This window comes from Leucopleurus acutus, assembly GCF_964270905.1.
Source record: "Leucopleurus acutus genome assembly, chromosome: 7".
Lineage (NCBI taxonomy): Eukaryota > Metazoa > Chordata > Mammalia > Artiodactyla > Delphinidae > Leucopleurus > Leucopleurus acutus.
The window spans coordinates 97,972,420-97,986,911 of record NC_139150.1 but is presented as its reverse complement, the minus strand read 5'-3'; the positions used below and the strand labels follow the sequence as shown (position 1 = coordinate 97,986,911).

Here is a 14,492-nt window from a genome sequence, read left to right as displayed (position 1 = left end):
TAGGCATAGAGGGAACTTTCCTCAACATAATAAAGGCCATATATGACAAGCCCACAGCCAACATCATCCTCAATGGTGAAAAACTGAAAGCATTTCCACTAAGATCAGGAACAAGACAAGGTTGCCCACTCTCACCACTATTATTCAACATTGTTTTGGAAGTTTTAGCCACAGCAATCAGAGAAGAAAAGGAAATAAAAGGAATCCAAATCGGAAAAGAAGAAGTAAAGCTGTCACTGTTTGCAGATGACATGATCCTATACATAGAGAACCCTAAAGATGCTACCAGAAAACTACTAGAGCTAATCAATGAATTTGGTAAAGTGGCAGGATACAAAATTAATGCACAGAAATCTCTGGCATTCCTATATACTAATGATGAAAAATCTGAAAGGGAAATCAAGAAAACACTCCCATTTACCATTGCAACAAAAAGAATAAAATATCTAGGAATAAACCTACCTAAGGAGACAAAAGACCTGTATGCAGAAAATTATAAGACACTGATGAAAGAAATTAAAGATGATACAAATAGATGGAGAGATATATCATGTTCTTGGATTGGAAGAATCAACATTGTGAAAATGACTCTACTACCCAAAGCAATCTATAGATTCAATGCAATCCCTATCAAACTACCACTGGCATTTTTCACAGAACTAGAACAAAAAATTTCACAATTTGTATGGAATCACAAAAGACCCCGAATAGCCAAAGCAATCTTGAGAACGAAAGAAGGAACTGGAGGAATCAGGCTCCCTGACTTCAGACTATACTACAAAGCTACAGTTATCAAGACGGTATGGTACTGGCACAAAAACAGAAAGATAGATCAATGGAACAGGATAGAAAGCCCAGAGATAAACCCATGCACATATGGACACCTTATCTTTGATAAAGGTGGCAGTAATGTACAATGGAGAAAGGACAGCCTCTTCAATAAGTGGTGCTGGGAAAACTGGACAGGTACATGTAAAAGTATGAGATTAGATCACTCCCTAACACCATACACAAAAATAAGCTCAAAATGGATTAAAGACCTAAATGTAAGGCCAGAAACTATCAAACTCTTAGAGGAAAACATAGGCAGAACACTCTATGACATAAATCACAGCAAGATCCTTTCTGACCCACCTCCTAGAGTAATGGAAATAAAAACAAAAATAAACAAATGGGACCTAATGAAACTTCAAAGCTTTTGCACAGCAAAGGAAACCATAAACAGGACCAAAAGACAACCCTCAGAATGGGAGAAAATATTTGCAAATGAAGCAACCGACAAAGGATTAATCTCCAAAATTTACAAGCAGCTCATGCAGCTCAATAACAAGAAAACAAACAACCCAATCCAAAACTGGGCAGAAGACCTAAATAGACATTTCTCCAAAGAAGATATACAGACTGCCAACAAACACATGAAAGAATGCTCAACATCATTAATCATTAGAGAAATGCAAATCAAAACTACAATGAGATATCATCTCACACCAGTCAGAATGGCCATCATCAAAAAATCTAGAAACAATAAATGCTGGAGAGGGTGTGGAGATAAGGGAACACTCTTGCACTGCTGGTGGGAATGTGAATTGGTTCAGCCACTATGGAGAACAGTATGGAGGTTCCTTAAAAAACTACAAATAGAACTACCATATGACCCAGCAATCCCACTACTGGGCATATACCCTGAGAAAACCAAAATTCAAAAAGAGTCATGTACCAAAATGTTCATTGCAGCTCTATTTACAATAGCCCGGAGATGGAAACAACCTAAGTGCCCGTCATCGGATGAATGGATAAAGAAGATGTGGCACATATATACAATGGAATATTACTCAGCCATAAAAAGAAACGAAATTGAGCTATTTGTAATGAGGTGGATAGACCTAGAGTCTGTCATACAGAGTGAAGTAAGTCGGAAAGAAAAAGACAAATACCGTATGCTAACACATATATATGGAATTTAAGAAAAAAAATGTCATGAAGAACCTAGGGGTAAAGCAGGAATAAAGACACAGACCTCCTAGAGAACAGACTTGAGGTTATGGGGAGGGGGAAGGGTGAGCTGTGACAGGGCGAGAGAGAGTCATGGGCATATACACACTAACAAACGTAGTAAGGTAGATAGCTAGTGGGAAGCAGCCACATGGCACAGGGATATTGGCTCGGTGCTTTGTGACAGCCTGGAGGGGTGGGATAGGGAGGGTGGGAGGGAGGGAGACGCAACAGGGAAGACATATGGGAACATATGTTTATGTATGACTGATTCACTTTGTTATAAAGCAGAAACTAACACACCATTGTAAAGCAATTATACCCCAATAAAGATGTTAAAAAAAAAAAAAAAAAAGTAAAATCTCTTTTATCTAGCTACTCTCCTAAATCTAAATAAGTTAATTTTTTAAATGTAGTGAATTCCAAATTCCCTTAAACATTGCAATATTGTTTACAAACTTGTTCTTGTCTCTCTTTTGCCCCAAACCTCAAGTCCAAAATAAATTATTTAATAACACTTTTCAAATTGGAATCACAAAGCTATTCTGTCATATACACACATATAACAAATTGTCCATATATATAAATGATTTCTAAATTTAGCCCCAAATTATTATTTAATATCTGATTTTTTTATCTCTGTATACTCAGTTCTAAGCTTTCCCAAGAGTTTTCCTATTCCAGGTAAATTGGAGTTGCCATCATCAGAACCTGAGATATTTACCAACCATAAACTTTCAGTCAGGATAAGAAACTGGGTGTGGTGGGCAGTCTTCAAAGATGGCTCCCTCCATGAACCATGCCTGTTGGAATCCACAGCCTTGTGTAGTCCCTCCCCTCAGAATCTGTGTCTTGCTTGTAACCAACAGAATGTGATGGAAAGGAAGTCTTGTTCTTCCCCTCTGAACATTCCTTCAGAATGTTCAGTCTGGGGACTTCCCCAGTGGTCCAGTAGATAGGACTCCATGCTCCCAATGCAGGGGGCCCGGGTTCAATCCCTGGTCAGGAAACTAGATCCCACAAGCATGCTGTAACAAAGAGTTCACATGTCACAACTAAGGAGCCCCCCTGCTACAACTAAGACTGGTGCAACCAAAAAAAAAAAAAAAAAAAATTTCTCAGCACAAGAAAAATTAAAAAAAAAAAGAATGCTCATTCTGAAGGAAGCTAGCTGCTATGTAAAAAGTTTAACAACTTTGAGTCCACAATGCTACAAGAAAGCCCAAACTAGCCACATGCAGATGCCATATGTGGATAGAGAGAGCTGTCTGGCCAGCTCCAGCTGCCCCGGTCCACAACCATCCTTGTCATTCCAGTTGGGGCCCCAGATATTGTGCTTCTGAATCGAACCATCCCTGGGGAAACCATCTGAACACCTGACCTACAAAACTGTGGAATATCAATATAACAAGTTTCTTTTAAAGCCACTAAATCTTAGGATAATTTGTTACACTGCAATAGATAACTGGAACAAGATGACTGGGCCACTAGCACATGCTGAGCTCCTGTTTATGGCTTTTATGACATAGGATTCCAGGTTTATCTCTGCCGACTAGGATTCCATTATCCTGATTTATACTATCTCTTAAATTTTCAAATTTGATTTGAGTCAATTGGTGCCCAGCCTGAAGGTTATAGCAACTTCCTTCACATCTTGGTTGGATCTTGCTTTTTATTTATTTGTTTATTTTCTCTTTCTTATCATGGACAAAATTTTCAAAGAAATTAAATGACATCTGGTTGGATTCTACATCTCTTTCTTTGTCAGGCTCCAAGCAACAGCATTAAGGTCAGGCTAGTGAAAAGGAGACTTGTGCCTCTGACAGTGTATAGAATCCCCTAGGTGAGCAGCTCAGGGCAGATACTACTTCTCTGAGGTAGATAGCATTTAAAATCCCACTCATTGCTGCCAGGAGACCAGGCAGCTGGAGGGCTGCTCTGCTCAAAGGGTGCTAGAGCCAAAAGTGCTTAAAGACTTTAAGCTTGTTAAGGTTTGAAACCTACAGAATACATTATTGGCTTCAAAATATGTTGAGAAAGCGAAAATGCAAAAGTATTTAACAGAACGTTCACAAATACATGTTAACTTCATTAAATGCTAAATTTGGTACTTATAGAAATTTCATTACATTTAAACACAATTTTATTAACTCAGACTTTTTTTCACTTTACAAGAATTCCTGAGGGCCAAAACGTGAGTCCATCATAAAATAAATTACTCACACACAAAAAATCAAAAGTAAAAATATATTTTAAATAAAAAATTGTATTTAATGCAGATTAAGGGTACACTGTGATATTATCATGATTCCACAAATAGGAGAATGAAGTCTCTCCTACGTCATAACATGGTCTTGGGGAACTGGTCAGTTTGCGTAAAAAACAACTCAGGTAAATTTTACACATACAGTCACTATCCTTCCAGCCTGCTCAACTCTCCTTGGCTGTAGGCTATTCTTTCACTATCTCTCTTACAGAAATAGATCCTAAATGATTCTTCCCCTAGGCAATTAATGTATTATTGCCATTTTCAGAAATAAGTCACAGGCAAATGAAATGATTTGCCTAAATGGTTCACAGCTAGTAAATAGAAAATGGTGGAAGACTGGAACTCATGTCTCCTGACTTCAGCATTCTTTTTCCCCCTTACTTTTCCCTTCAAAGCTCCTTGTAACTTTCATTTTACTCACATGCTGAAAGCCATTGTTAGTGTCAGGAAAGATACACCATGCAATTTTCCCATTCTCCTGGGACATGATTCCACACCAATTGACCAAGGAATCACTCCTAGGACTGTGCTTTGGGGAAAAAAAAATGAAGAATAAGAAAGGGTACACGGAGAAGGGAGAAAGGAAGAGTTTGAGTAAAGAAGCACAAATAATAACAAAAAACCCAAACCTAAACCCAAACTATTTCATAATGTTGTCTTGGGCCAGATCTCCTGCTACCATACATCTTAGATGTGGTTCAGGGCAGAGGTTGGAGTGTAGGAGCCAGAGTAGATTTCTGTGATTGGATCCTGGGGGTAGGAGACAAGAAGGACAGAATATTAGAGACAGCCTTGATTGTCTTTGGGAAACTTGTGTTTTTCTTCCCTTTCAATCAAACCCAGTTCCAAGAAAACCATCTGTTCTTGGTCACTTGCACAATCCGAGTCAGTAAATGACCTCAAGAGGCATTGCATTTCAGCTGTCTTATTTTGGCTGCAAGAAATAGAACTGAATTTTAGCTCACTTTTGCTAATCATGTAGGACTTCATGTTGTGTCTTTCTGTTTCCTGACAGTCCTCTGCTTTCATGTTGACATTTGGCCTTAATTTTCCTTTCCATCATATGCTTTATTATGAAAACATTTCTATTTTAAGGTACATCAGAAGCCTTTGTTGCTATAAAGATTATAATTTATTAAGTTGAAAAATAATTATGCCCCCAGCAACTGAGAAAAGTTTATTTTCCCTAAGGCACTTTCACCTCTTAAATCACACGATTTAGTCATATACCCCTGGACTATTCCACCAACATAAGGGAGCCCATCTTGCCCTCACTACCCCCAAAGAGGTTGCAGAAGCCCCTCACCCATGGAGAGTCTTTTCTGGAGCACTAAGCAAGGGACAAAACACCCATGTGGTCTATATGCTTGGAAACATAGAGAAAGTCAAGCCAAGAAGCAGCAGAATAAAAATAACCCTTCCAAGAGTTTAAATGTAAAAAAAGTCTTCTCCTTTTCAATATTTTGACAGGGAAAAGTGAAATAATCCCAAATAGCAAAAAGTTGATTTATTTTGCCTTCATGTTAATTCTATGATGGTTCTATGCTCTCTTTATTGCCTACTTCCTGTTGGGAGTGTCCCTTTAGTTTCCCCACCCAGCCAGTAAAGGTCATGGAGGCAACTCACCCACGTTCCTGCAGGAGCTCCTCTCTAGTCCACTGGAAGAGCGTCCAGAGCGGCTTCCTAAGCTTAACCGTGTGACTCTCTGTCTTGAGTGTGCCTTCCATCTGGAGGCCATTGTGACTGGGTAAGTGCTGAGTCTTTCCCAGTCAGGAGAGCAGGCCTACCAATTCCTGTTGCCCCACAGTAACCTGTAAATCTCCCAATCCTTCACTGCCCTGCAATAATCCCATCCAACCGCTTGTGTCAGATAGAAACCAGAGCTGTCAGGAAACTGTCATTTGTTGTGTTCTTGGTGAAGATGATATGCGAATAGGATAATGAAGAGACCACTAAGCAATTCTCATAGAAGAGCGTGGACCTCTTTAAAAATCTTATTGTTTGTCACTCTAGTCTCTTCTGACCTATTTCCTCCTTGCTTCAGACTTAGCTGAGAAGAAACACAGCTGGTTTTCATTATTTTCTCCACCAGTACTCTTCACGTAATTGAAAACAACTACTTCAGACTTCCCTTTCTCAGATGAAATAATGCCAAATCCATGAGTATTTCCTCCATGTTCCATTTTCTTTGTGTGTGTGTGTGTGTGTGTGTGTGAGAGAGAGAGAGAGACAGACAGACAGACAGACAGACAGACAGACAGACTGAGAAAATTCTGAACAAATCAATTAGAAAAATATCTCTGGGAAATGTGAAGGTGAGCTTGTATTAAGTGAGCTTGGTAAGAATGATGGACTGAGAAATTTGATGTTTATCATGGAATCAGAGATAAGTCATAGAAGCATTTTAAACAGTACAGTCTTTTTATTTTTATTAGTCATCCATTTTATACACATTAGTGTATACATGTCAATCCCAATCTCCCAGTTCATCACACCACCACCACCACCCCTTGCTGCTTTCCCCACTTAGTGTCCATACATTTGTTCTCTACATCTGTGTCTCAATTTCTGCTCTGCAAACCGGTTCATCTGTACTGTTTTATAGGTTCCACATATATGCGTTAATATACGATATTTGTTTTTCTATTTCTGACTTACTTCATTCTGTATGACAGTCTCTGGATGCATCCATGTCTCTACAAATGACTCAATTTCATTCCTTTTTATGGTTGAGTAATATTCCATTGTATATATGTACCACATGTTCTTTATCCATTCGTCTGTTGATGGGCATTTAGGTTGCTTCCATGACCTGGCTATTGTAAATAGTGCTGCAATGAACATTGGGGTGCATGTGTCCTTTTGAATTATGGTTTTCTCTGGGTATATGCCCAGTAGTGGGATTGCTGGGTCATATGGTAATTCTATTCTTAGTTCTTTAAGGAACCTCCATACTGTTCTCCATAGTGGCTGTCTCAATTTACATTCCCACCAACAGTGCAAGAGTGTTCCCTTTTCTCCACATCCTCTCCAGGATTTGTTGTTTGTAGCTTTTCTGATGATGCCCATTCTAACTGGTGTGAGGTGAAACCTCATTGTAGTTTTGATTTGCATTTCTCTAATAATTAGTGATGTTGAGCAGCTTTTCATGTGCTTCATGGCCATCTGTATGTCTTCTATGGAGAAATGTCTATTTAGGTCTTCTGACCATTTTTGGATTGGGGTGTTTGTTTTTTCAATATTGAGCTGTATGAGCTGTTTATATATTTTGGAGATTAATCCTTTGTCCCATGATTTATTTGCAAATATTTTCTCCCATTCTGAGGGCTGCCTTTTCATCTTGTTTATGGTTTCCTTTCCTGTGCAAAAGCTTTTAAGTTTCATTAGGTCCCATTTGTTTTTTTGTTTTTATTTCCATTACTTTAGGAGGTGGATCAAAAAAGATCTTGCTGTGATTTATGTTAAAGGGTGTTCTTCCTATGTTTTCCTCTAAGAGTTTTATAGTGCTTGGTCTTACATTTAGGTCTCTAATCCATTTTGAGTTTATTTTTGTGTATGGTGTTAGGGAGTGTTCTAATTTCATTCTTTTACAAGTAGCTGTCCAGTTTTCCCAGCATCACTTATTGAAGAGACTGTCTTTTCTCCATTGTATAACCTTGCCTCCTTTGTCGTAGATTAGTTGACCATAGGTGCGTGGGTTTATCTTTGGGCTTTCTATCCTGTTCCGTTGATCTATATTTCTGTTTTTGTGCCAGTACCATATTGTCTTGATTACTGTAGCTTTGTAGTATAGTCTGAAGTCAGGTACTCTGATTCCTCCAGCTCCGTTTTTTTCCCTCAAGACTGCTTTGCCTATTCAGAAGACCAACTGCTTTTTAAATCCTGTTAACATGGTTCAAGTTTCTTGCCTTGACCAATTTAATGAGTTGATTAACTGGGCCTTTATACTTAACTCAATAAAAAACTAAGCAGATGTAAGTTTAAAAAAAAATTACTTGTAGCTTTATATCTTAATAACTGGCACAGTTTGTCCTCAGACATTATTCTTATTCTTTTTCAGAGTCCTTATTTATTTTTCATGTGGCAGGTGGATTCTTAACCACTGTGCCACCAGGGAAGTCCCTGAGTCATTTGATTTTAATAGGTGAGTTTGTAACAAACATTTGCATTTCCTGAAGTTACAACATGAAGATAGACTTCTAATTTGCATTTCCTGAAGTTACAACATGAAGATAGACTTCTAGTTAGTTAAACAAATATTTCTGTAAAATATTTAAACTTTTACAGTGTGGAAAGTATGACACAGCAGTTCTAAATTTTTTACCCAAGAGTATTAAAGAACAATATTGATGTATTTGAATACAAGAATTCTGAGGCATATTCCTGTTCAGTTTTCTCATGTTTAGAACAAAGCTAAATGTTTAAAGCATCTCTTAAATTAGCTGTGAAAATATCTGACATAGACATACTTGTTAGCATATATATTTATATTGATAGATTTAATTTTTGATGTATTTTAAATTCCACAATATTCTTTTTAAAAAAATCAAAATATAACATGAATTTGGCTTAAAACTCAATTCTCTGCCCCAGAGGCAACCACTTCGAATCATTTCTTTTTTTTTTTCTTTTTTTTTTTTAGGGTAAGAAGTGGTTTTATTTAGAGAGAAACACACTCCACAGAGTAAGGGCCATCTCAGAAGGTGAGAGGCCTGAATCATTTCTATCTTTAGTTTTAAAAATTTTTCAAATTTCTAAACAATAACTTTACTCACCTATTTCTTTACTAATTTTAGACATTATCAGTCAATAATGTGACAGATGAGGGTTTTGTTCATTTACACACACATCATTAGTCCCACTCTTTACTCCCAATACCATTATTCCACTGTATTTAGTCTTTCTATTGGTTACTTTTGTTGCTCTTATTAAAGTACTTAAATCTCTTGACTAAGTTGTTTATTGCTGTACAACAAATTACACTAAAAGTTAGTGACTTACAACAGCAATAAATGCTTATTACCTCACAGTTTCTGTGGGTCAGGAATTTGGAAGCAAATTAGCTGTGTGTGTGGTCCTGGCTCATGAGATTTTAGTCAAGTCATCAGCTGGAGCTGCAGTCATCTGAGAACTTGACTGGGGCTGAAGAATTTGCTTCCCAATGGCTCACTCACATGGATGTTGAGTTGGTGCTGACTGTTGGTGTTGACTTTGTTCCTTGCCATCTGCACTTCTCCACAGGGCAACTTAAGTTCTTCACTACCAGACATTGGCTGCCCCCAGAGCAAGTGTTCCAAGAAAGAGCCAGGTGAAAGCTTCCATGTGCTTTATGGCCTAGCCTCAAAAGTCACACACCACCATTTCTGTAATAGCCTCTGGATTATAGAGCTTGCATGAGGGGACTACACAAGGTCAAGGATAACAGAAATGGGGTCATCTTCTTCCTTCTGGCCTCCATGATTCACATCTAACCTGCCCCCACCCCCCAAAAAATACACTTACCTCTTCTCAAGATGTCACACGAGTTTTATCCTTTATAGCTTCTACTGAAAGTCTGGGACCTTGCCATCTAAATTAGTGTAAGTGTAGGTGTGATTACTTGAGTATAGGTACTGTACAGATCCTGTTAACCTGAACACCTGTAAACTAAAGAGACGTGTTATCTGCCCCACACGTTCAACATACAGTAGGGGACAGACACAGGATAAACCATTATAGACAGTTCCATTTAAAAGTGGAGTAAAAGTGATCACTTGTCCATATCAATTCTGAAATCCAGTTGGAATTCTCTTGATTGGAAAGTGTCTTGACTCAGTCTTACTCCTTCCCTGGCATAGTTCTCATATCTCTGCCTTCTGGGCTACTGTTGCCATCCTTTGAGTTACCCTACCTTTTCTATGAACAGTTGCCTGTGTTTGCTTGCTTCCTGCCTGTAAGTTTGTGGGTCTAGTGCTTCTTTCTTTTCATATGTTTCTGTCCCTTTCAGTCCAAGCTAGCAATGTTTTTTCCAGTATAATTTTCTTTGGGGGGATTTACTCCATTAAACAGAAATGCACACATAGGGTTTCTTTATGATAACCCCTTCATCTTGATCTTCAGCTAAGACTGTTGAGAAAGAGCACCCTTAAGCTTCTTAGAAAGCTCTATTGTTCTTAGATCTTTTTGAGGTATTAACAAAAGATTTTATAGCCACACCCTTGACTTCACCTTTTTCCTGACAGTGCCCAGGATTTTATATTCTACTAAAAGCCATATCTTAATTTTAGTGTTGTTTCCTACCTGGAGAGACTGGAAAAATTTTTACAGCTGGCTTCATCAAGTCCTGGCTTCTTACTGTATAAAAATTATTTCTCCAGCTTATCTCTTTCCTCTTGTGTTTCAATATAAGCTGCAAGAAGAAACCAGGTGGCACCATCCACCCACCTGTGTGGAGATCTTCACTAGATCACCCAGTTATTAGGTACATTTTTTATTTTCCATGTTACTTCAGGCAGCGGTATTGCTACATTCTGTCTCTACATAACAAGGATTCCCTTTCTCTGGTATTCAGTTACATTTTTCTTAGTTTTATTTAACCTCTCACCAGTAGCCTCCTCTAAGGCCATCCAGGTTCTACGAAAAGTCACTTCACGGCACTTTAGGTTTTCACTAACACTTTTTTTATTTCAGCTTCCACCCACTGCCCAGTTCCCAAGCCACTCCCACACTTCAGTTTTTGTTATAACATCACTTCACTTCTAGTACTAAAATCTGTGTCAGTTATCTATTGTTGCTTAAATAATCACTCTAAAACTTAGCTGTTTAAAATAGTGATAAACATTTTTTATCTTAGACAGTTTCTTTGGATCAGAATTTAGGAGAGGATTAGCTAGGTGGCTCTGATATAGGTTCTCTCATGAAGTTGCAGATGAGATGCTAACCAGGGCTGTAGCCATCCAAAGGCGTCCACTTCCAGGAACAGCTCACTCACATGGATTGCAAGTTGGTACTAGCAGTGGGCAGGAAGCCTCAGATCCTCATCACATAGACATCCACAAGACTATACCAGTGTCCTCATTACCTGGCATACACCAGGAGCAAGTGATCCAAGAGAGAAAGCCCCATGGAAACTACAGTGTCTCATAAGAACTAGGTTTGGAATCACACACCATCATTTCTGCAAGATCTTCCTGGTCATACACTTATATCAGTCATACTAAATATAGGAAAGGACCATACAAGGGCATGAGTACCAAGTGTCAGGGATCGCTGGCTGCCAGTTTGGAGGCTGGGTACTGCGCCTCTCTTTCTTACTCATCATGTACAGGCTGCATCTCCTAGATTGCCAGTTAGTAAAATAAAGATACTAGCTCCTCTAGTATGCTTGCCCCTCGTATCTCTATCACTACCAACCCTTTCCACCACCCAGCTGTTGCCAACTGTCATTTACTTATTCATTTATTGCTAAAGTTAAGAATATTTACGTTCTATTCTGAAACCATAGTTCATATCTATGCTTTGTCTCAGTTAATTCTAGAAACTAAAATCAGTAAATAGCATTTATATTCTTATAGCTTTATAAATAATGTAAAGAGCCAAGTAGTGAGCAATAATATTGCTTCTTTCCTTTTTGTTCCAAAGTCGAATTCCTATGCCATATAAAGAATAATGTTTAAATTAATTATATTTCCTTCTAATTCAACAGTTGCTCAAATTTATTTATTATGCCATTTTAAATTTCTTTTCTATTTAAACCACGTCTTTCTGTGCAATTTTTATTTCCCTGGAGTTTGATGATCCATGTTTTTTATCATTGGTAGAAGAAACTTATGCCTTCTAAATACCTCCTAGTCCTTACCTTTTCTATCTATTAATTATTTACTAAGTCAGTCTGATTTTCTTTTTTTTAATTTGACAACACCATGCAGCTTGTGGGATCTTATTTCCCCAAACAGGGGTTGAACCTGTGCCCTCAGCAGTGAAAGCACAGAGCCTTAACCACTGGACTGCCTGGACCGCCAGGGAATTCCCAGTCTGATTTTTCTATTGCTATGAATATATCTATTCAGTGCTTTCAGCCTCATAGAACAAAAAACACAACTCAAACTGGCCTATCTTGAAAATCCAAGATAGGATGGATTTCAGAGTTGGTAGATCTGGTTGCCTCATGAATGGAGGGTAGCTACCTTCACTTAGGGGTACCTACTTCCTCATTCATGACTAGTGGAGACAGAGAGTTACTACCAGAAACCTTTCCAGTATAATAAGAAGAAACATTCTCAGATCACCTTCACGAATCTTTCCTGCTGCTTCAATGATCATTCTTCAGTCTGTCACTCAGGAGGAGATTTACTCTGATTGGCATATGCCAATAAGAGTCTGTTCCTAATGCTGGAGGTGAGGCCAGTGTCCTCTAAATCATACGAGCTAAATGGAAATCTAGAAACTCGAATATCAGGTTTATCTTGGGAAAATAGAGGGATTTGTGAATTCTGGGTAGGCAACTAACTATACATTTTTAAAAGGATGGCTTTTTAGGTTTGGGGGTTTTACAATGATGTTTTAGAGTATAGTTCTTTTTCCCTTATCTTACTTGGCATGCAACAGTCTATTTCAGTTTGAAGTCTTGTGTTTTCTTTCAGCTACAAAATTTTTCATATGTTATTTCTTTGATAGTTTCTCTTACATGATTTTTGTCTGTCTAGTCTTTAGGTAAGTTATCTCATTTGTCTTTGTGAAGTAATGACAGCCTCTACTGAAACCCAAGTTTGTTTGTTTGTTTGTTTTTAGATATTTCAGATACAACTTGAGTCTGCTTCTAAATGAAAAAGAATGGAAATGACAGTAACAAACAAGATTTCACCACTGAATATTGTGATGTGACTGTAGCAGTCTTATATGTGAAACTCAAGAAGGAAACAGCTGTGTTCCAAAATAGCTAAATATGCAGGTCTGAAAAAAATGAAGGCATTTTGTTTAACTGCCACATTCACTCCAAAGCCCATTCATCTCCTTCAGCAACCCAAAGATTAAGCACACGTTCTGCTTAGCTATATAAAAAAGTGGCAAACATGCTGCACCACTGACATCACAGGAGAGTTGACTGTAAACTAGACTTCTGATGCTGGGCTTCAGCTTCATTTTCTCACAGGTCATCATCTTCATACAAGAGAGCAGTTGTCTGAAAAACCTCTAGCTCATGCTCACACTGCACTGCCAAGGCTGGGTCCGTGACCACCTCTGGTGGGTCAAGAGCAGGCATGGCGATGAACTCCAAGTTAGGGTCTTTGATCAGTTTCAGAAGAAGGGCTTTTCAAAGTTGTGATTACTTTTGGCAGAAATGTCATAGTGCTGAGGATACTTCTTTTGGTGGAAGACAATTGATTTTGCTTTAACTTTTCTGTCCTTAACATCCATTTTGTTGTCACCCAACACAATGGGGATGGTTTCACATACTCATACCAGATCTCTATGCCCATGAGGCACATTCTTGTAACTTTTTTTTTTCTTGTAACTCTTCGTGTTACATCAAACATTATGATGATACACTGAGGTTGGATATAATAACCATCTCTCAGTCTACCAAATTTCTCCTGACCAGCTGTATTCCATGCATTGAACTTAATAGGTCACAATGGGATAGTCCTCAACACCCAAGGTAGCTATATACTTCTCAAATTCACCAGTGAGATGACATTCCTCAAATGTAGTTTTTCCAGTACCGCCATCACCAATCAATACATGTTTGAACTGAACTTGGGGTTCTCCTTGGGCAGCCATCCTGATGTTACTTCCAGAAGTGTCTCCACACCCATCTGACTGAAGGCTCTGGATCCCAAGTTTCGATCCTTAGTTTCAATAAATATATTCATCTTTTCATTAACTTACTCATTGAATTATTTATTGAAACTTTATTAAATATTATAAAACAGGTACTGAGCTATGTGGTAAAGATACAAATATAAGTAAGATATTTTCCCTGCTCTTAAAGGACACCTGTCTAGTGGGGAAGATACACTGATGTATACAGTGCTGTAGTTGAAATATGTGCAGAATAGAATTGGAGTCCAAAGAGGAAATAGACTATTTAATTGGATAGCAGACAGAAAAGACTTCATAGAGAAGGTAATACTTAAGCTGCATCTTGAAAGATAAGCAAATACTCACCAGGTCAGTGGTGGGCAAGGAGTCAGGGCTTTCCAGGCAGGAGAAGCAAAGTAACATGATGTTCTCAGAGACATTTCAAGAAGTT

The 14,492-nt window shown here is 38.3% G+C and overlaps 1 pseudogene across 1 annotated transcript; it reads right to left on the bottom strand.

Moving 5' to 3' along the window:
* Nucleotides 1-13,385: 13,385 nt before the first annotated feature.
* LOC309963718 (GTP-binding nuclear protein Ran-like) lies at nt 13,386-14,020 on the bottom strand (annotated as a pseudogene). Its single transcript has one exon. The product of its transcript is annotated as a GTP-binding nuclear protein Ran-like (transcript).
* Between the last annotated feature and the right edge of the window lie 472 nt (nt 14,021-14,492).